Raw genomic sequence first — 7,047 nt, forward strand, 5'->3', positions numbered from 1 at the left:
AGATAAAGAGAAGTGATATTATTATAAGTACAGCATATATGGAAATATTTATAAAATCTAGTAAAACTGATCAATATAGAGACGGCGCATGGATAGTTATAGCGCGAACTGGAACTTTGTTGTGCCCTGTTAAGAATTTGGAAAAGTATATTCAATGGGCTGGATTTTCTGGTGAATCTTACATATTTTGAAACTTGAGTGCTACTAAAACAGGATTTAAAGTCAGAAGTGTTAACAAGCCTATGTCTTATTCAACTCTTAGAGATTTGTTTATAAAAACTTTCAAACCTTTAGTTACAGACGTTCGTAAATATGGCTTTCATTCACTTCGTTCTGGCGGGGCTACGGCTGCCGCAAACAAAGGTGTAAAAGACCGAATGTTTAAGAGACATGGACGTTGGGCGAGTGAAAAAGCGAAAGACGGTTACGTAAAAGATAGTTAAGAACAACGTTTGGTTGTTTCACAGTGCTTGGATTTATAAATGATGAGTTCCGAATTAGTTTTGTTTTTTGATAAAGTCGCTTTCCCGTTCTTCATAATTCAGTTGATTGGCCATGACGCTTACAACAAATTAAACATTTGTATACTATACATGTTGTTTTTCGTCTTAGTACAAGATCGAATCAGTAAGATAGAGTGAGTAAGGATTGATTCTAGGGGAATATAATTTTCTACGTTTGATTGAAAAGAATTAGGAGAAAATTGTTTCCCCTTATATCGTCCCGAAACGATATGCCTGGGGGCGCTATGATTTCGCGCTCTATCGAGCACGTGTTTACTGTGCAATATTGATTGATTCATTCAGCGCATGGTCATCAAGCTGTGTACAAGCATGTCCGACGTTTTTTTTATTTCAAAAAACTTAACGGGTTCATTCATATCAAACATCGGAACTCATCATTATATTCTTGAAATCAGTATACATTATGATATACAAAATTTTGTCTTTATGTTTTACAAAAGTTGTGTTGTTACATAGATATATCAATGCTTTTTGAATATTTTCATTGAAAATGTGTTGTTTATTATGATCGTATATGTTGAAATATGTGAAAATGTTTGTGTATGTACAGTTGATTGGCCATGACGCTTACAACAAATTAAACATTTGTATACTATACATGTTGTTTTTCGTCTTAGTACAAGATCGAATTAGTAAGATAGAGTGAGTAAGGATTGATTCTAGGGGATGTTTATTTTGATGTTATTCAACATTTAGAGAGGCAAATATTCAAACATTTAGTTGGAATAATGGGAGATGCTCAATATATATTGTTTTAAGATCTTTTGGATTAAATACTTTACAAAGTCATTCCTTAACTCATTTACAATAAAATAAACAAAATAAAAACTACTGAATACATCATATTTTAATGAGATATATTAGATATGCAATTTTTATGTTAAGATTTACATATTTTATTTTAATTCATATACACGTTTGCCATGCAGGTCATTTCATTATTAAATATAAATAAAACATATTTACATTTAACATTCTGATATTATTCCATAAATAATTTGTTTATCTTAATAGTGCTATACACTCATCATACAGGGCTTAGGCACTAATATATATATAGCCCGGAATTAACTTAACTGGGTTTTCCCATGCCGCTACAAATAAAAGGTGAATATCGAGCTATTGAAATTCATGTAACAGTCCAATGACTCTATTGTCTCCGAAGTAACGTGTGTATATAACAAGGGTTTAATTTTGTTTGTACCGGAGGATTAGGCTGGGAAAACCCGAATAACTATAATTTCGGGCTTAAACTATTGGAAGAAGGTTTATGATTCTATACACCAACTTTCCATTTTTCAAGATTCAAAATATAGAAACTCAAAAAACGTAATGTTTGAGACATGAAATTTTCAATGATGAAAAGTAAAATTTTGCAAAGTGAATGAGTAATTGCAATGTATTTACAAAACAAACATTTAACACAAATGTTTATATAGCACATGCATGAAGCACAACACACATTTCAAACAATACAACAACTCCATGAGGGCAGGTTGTTCAGTGGAACAAATTATATACCATTCAATGCTTTTAGTGTTTTTTCTTTGATCATAAATGAAAGGTGACATAAATTAGATGATATGATATTGAATTCTATATGAGCTATGATATGCTAAATGCTATATATATATATATAGTATGGCATCATCATATACAATTGCTATATGTACATAGTTTGAGATAAATCTTATTCAGGCTTGTAGCAAAATATTTGAAGATCATTGGAGCTCTCAATTCTGATGATTGGGCCCTTAGGATCTGTTTTGATGAATATATTTCCATCATATGTCCATATATCCACAATGGGAGATTTAGTGTCCTTGTTGAGCTTCCTGCAATTGTAGGCTAGGCCACTTCTAAATGGATCAACTGTTCATTGATGAAAATACTGCTCTTTTTTGTCTTTTCTTGACTTGATGAAGCTTGTCTTTGCCTTATTAGAAAGAAACTTGACAACAATGCTTCTAGGTTTATTGGCCTGGGGTTTACCATTCCTGTGGGACCTTTGATAGTTTTGCATATTTTGGTATTCAACCCGGACGAAGAGATTTTAGAGTTTTTTGCCCTTTTTTTATAGAAGTATTAATAAAATGGTTGGTTATTTTTCTGATTTTGGAGTTGAATTATTTTTTAACTTCCTTCCCTAAATCAAATTATTGTTCGGAGTTTCAACATATTCGTTAAATTTTAAAGACATACGCTTAAAATTGACAATTATTTTGGAATATCATAATTGCAGTAAAAACGTTCTTTTCCTTTGAACACATGTAAGTTTACCATAGGTAAATTGGTCACTTTAACGTCACCTTTAACATAAACACCTCATTAGAGACATTACTAACATGAAGGCAATACTATAATTATAAACAAACAAATTAGATCAACTCATAAATTAGCTACCAATACTCAAATACCAAAGCATGTATATATATATCATAATATGAATTTGATCAATATACCTTTTGTTCTTATGATTGGTATCTATTGTACAAATGTTATACTTTGTAAGCACACTACCGAACGGGACAGTGCCAATAATCTGAAAGGAGACAAAAGAAGTATACTCTGTAAACAAGTTCAATAACGTTTGGCCTTAGCAAACTTAACTGCGTTTCCTGCAACATGCTAAAATAGCTCCGAACAATGAAGATTTAGATTTATTATGCATTGTCAGAAATTTCAATTAATTGATATTTCAAGGAAAAGTATCTTTAAATTTGCTGTTCTCTTGCACATTTTTTACCTTTATTTAAATTTGAAAAAGTTGAATAATATGTTTTAACAGCAATGTAATGTCTAAAAGTGGGTATGTGTTTTTTTAAATACTTTATAGATCCAAGGTTTTTGATGACAATATAAAAACACAAATATACGAATGTTTTAGACCAGATCGTGACCACATGGTAAACTTTTGGTTAATATCAAATACATATTTGTTTTCTTTCGAAATTCTATCTTGAAATGTTTGTACAGCAGTAATAAATACAAGATATTTGAGAAATGATTACACCAGATGTCCAGAAAATATGGGTAATCTTATTTAAAATGTATTAAATAATAAGTTTTAGTATACATTTTTTAAAATAAATAAATCAGAAATCATAAATAATCCTTAAAAGTGAAAGGTCCTATAAATTTTCTGCTTGAACCCTGCCCTTTACATTTCAAAATAAAATATATCAATGTCAGTTTCGAGTTTCAAAATGCAGTTGTTCTAAAAGGAAACAGGGGAACATAGACATTTCGAATGAGAAACGATAAGAAGTTTGTCAAATACTGATATACTTGGCCTTATTTATACTTTAACTATCGAGTCAGTTTGTTAGGGGTGTTCAAGAATTCTTTACACATCTGTAATAACGACAAAACACTTTAAACATTTTTTGAACGGATATCCACCGAATGTAAGCTAATGTACTGACATTTTATTTAACTAGCTTACATTCAAAACTTCATGTCAAATAGGTATCTGGTATAAAATGACTAGACGCACATATACAACCTCGCCTCTATGAAGTGCGTCTGTCTATGCTTGAGTAATTCTAATGTTTGAAGTTATGTTTAGATGTGTTAAGGTATACGCCCGACCCCATTTTATGGTACGTTTAAACTACAGAATGTGATCATAAGCTTTGAGTCACTGTTTGATTGACATCAAATTTTTAAAATATGACTTCAAGGCGGTAACTGCATCATTAATTTATACAGAAAACAAAGAAAAAAAAAAAAGATAATTTTTATGGATTCGAACCTCTACCTTGAAACCGCAAATATGTATATTGTACTGTGCTTAACAACAAAGGCATATAAAGCATTGAGATTGAAGAGTTTCAAGTGGAGGTTTTCAATATGAGTGAGCGACCTTAAAATAGCTAAACGTTTTTTGTTGTTTTTTTCGGATGTCAGTAAATCAAAACATTTCTTATTTTAATTTCGATATCAATCTTTTTTTTTAAATACTCACGATTATATTGTCAAAAAAGGCGATTTGGGTCTGCATCATCACGTTTATTAAATCAATTCAGACGTTTTAAAACAGATAATTGCATGAAAGGAAGATGTCTTGTGAGAGTATCGCCAGTAAACAGACGATATAATACATAACGTAGACTAATTTGATGTACTGATGTTAACGCGGTGTGGGCCTTGACGCAACCTATTATATCTTTTAAATGTCTTTAAATAATCTCATTTTGTTTAAACATGACTAAATCTGAAAGGAATCATGTTCAATATGTACCTGGTTTCTGCATTATTTCCCATAAAATATTTTTGGCGACCCTCGTTTACTTCATGTTAGTACGGCTATGAATTTTGCAAGCGGACGTCGTAATGTTATGAACATATTAAATTTTCAATTAATGTCGACAATGTGAAATATAAATAATATTCGAGAAAACAGAATGAAGGTACATTGTGTTTTGTCTTTAAAATCTTGTTTAAATAAAGATTAATAAAAAAATTCCTATAATTATATTAAAGTAACAAAAAGATTTGTATTTCATTTTAAATTAAACAATTGAATTATGGGCCATAAGCTATGGCTCAATATGATCTTCTATAATAAAAATGTTTCTGTTAATCAAAAAATCAATGGTGTGGTTTAATATCAACCAAACACACGCACTACTTTTTGTGCAAAAATCTCTAATAATTGACGTATGGATGATGCTTAGTTAATAAAGGTGTACTTTGAAAAACGAAATAATTATGCATGTAAAACAATGTAAACTACAACTTAAATTCGAAATTAGCCGTAGCGCAATGTTATTATTAGCGTTGTTTAAAGGTTATCTCCTTACGTATGATCTATTTTAAGATGTATCCAAGTTTACAAAAATAATCAAAATGGCTGCTGCTAATGGTATGAATATTTAAATTTTTGTAATTGAATTATTATTTACCATTTTATATTTACTCAATGCAATTGCTAATCCATTTTGTCCTAAAATTCTGCACAAAGTTTTTAGAGTAATTTAACGTGTAAAAATACATTTGAATATGTAGAAAGAGCGCATCGATGCTACTGTGTGAGGTTAACAGAAGACATAAAAAATAAGCACTTACTTTGTACTAGGAATAAGGAAGCTCCTATTCCATGTTGTTCCTAGCATTTGTAGATTAAAGGTCCTTGTCAATAGCACAGGCTAGTGCCATTTGAGAGTTTAAACAGGCACAAAGTGTGTACCAGGAAATAAGTAGCCAGGTTTCAATTTACTCATTGCATCTGTGAAGTTTAGCCCCTTGCACATAGCAATGGCTAGTGCTCGTTGAGGAATTAACAATAATTTAGTTTATAATCGGCAATTAGGTAGCTACTATTCAATTTTATATCTTGCATATATTGGTTGTATACCCATGTTCCAAGCACAGGCTAGTGTTAGTTGAGGGATAAACAGGACATAGTTTGTACCAGGAATATTCCTGCACATTAAAGCCCATTGTCCTATGCCATTAGGTGCTACCGTTCAATCTCTTTTTATGCATCTTCATGTACATCGAAACCACTTCTCCCTATCAATGGCTAGAGCTTGTTTGTACTAGGAATAAGGTAAACAATGTTGAAAGATATTCCTTCAAGCGGTAGACTTTAAACATATGTCCGATTCAGGCAAGTGCTGACTCGGAGATAAGCAAGTGTACCAGGAATCAGGAAGTCACATTTTAATTTTGTTTCTTCAATCTATAAATTGAAGCCCCTTGTCCCAAGCACAGGCTAATGCTTTTTCATTGACAAAAACATATGATTTATACAAGGTTGTTGATGGCTTGTCCACAGCATAATCCAAAAATGTTGTTTGTTATAGGAATTAGAAAGTCATTGTGCAATTATATTCCTTGCACCTGTAGATTTAAGCCCCTTGTCAAGATTCAATTCACAGATTTATTCATATTTTGTGTGGACTTTAGTGCATTGTCCCAAACACAAGCTAGAGCTAATTAAGAAATAAACAATAACTAAGTTTGTAATGAGATCTAAGGAAGACATTGTTCAAAGTTAGTCCTTTCATTTGTAAATTAAAGCCCATTGTCCCATTCACAGTCTTTTACTATAACTTGTAAACAAGCTCTTCGACTGTACCAGGAATTAGGTAGCCTCTGTTTTATGTTATTCCTTCCATCTCTGAATTGAAGCCTACCAGGCATTAGGAAGCAATAAGTAAGTTTTTATTATTTCATCTGTTGATTAAGGTTGTTTGTTCTAAGCACAGTGTAGTGCTTATCATGATATAAACAATCATATAATTTGTACCAGGTAATTAGTAAACCATTGTTTAAAATTATTCCTATCATAATTGAAATTAAGCCCCTTCGTCAGAAGCACAGATTAGGGCTGGTAATAAGGAAACATAGATTTAACGAGGAATTAACCAGGCGATGTTCAGTTCTATTCCGTGCATCTGTTGATTGTAGCACCTTGTTCCAAGCACAGGCTGGTGCTTATATCAGCTGGTGCTGGTGCTGAATAGCACTAACTTTTGACAATGAATTAGGTAATCACTGGTATATTTTTGCTCCT

Source organism: Mya arenaria, chromosome 12 (genome assembly GCF_026914265.1).
Source record: "Mya arenaria isolate MELC-2E11 chromosome 12, ASM2691426v1".
Lineage (NCBI taxonomy): Eukaryota > Metazoa > Mollusca > Bivalvia > Myida > Myidae > Mya > Mya arenaria.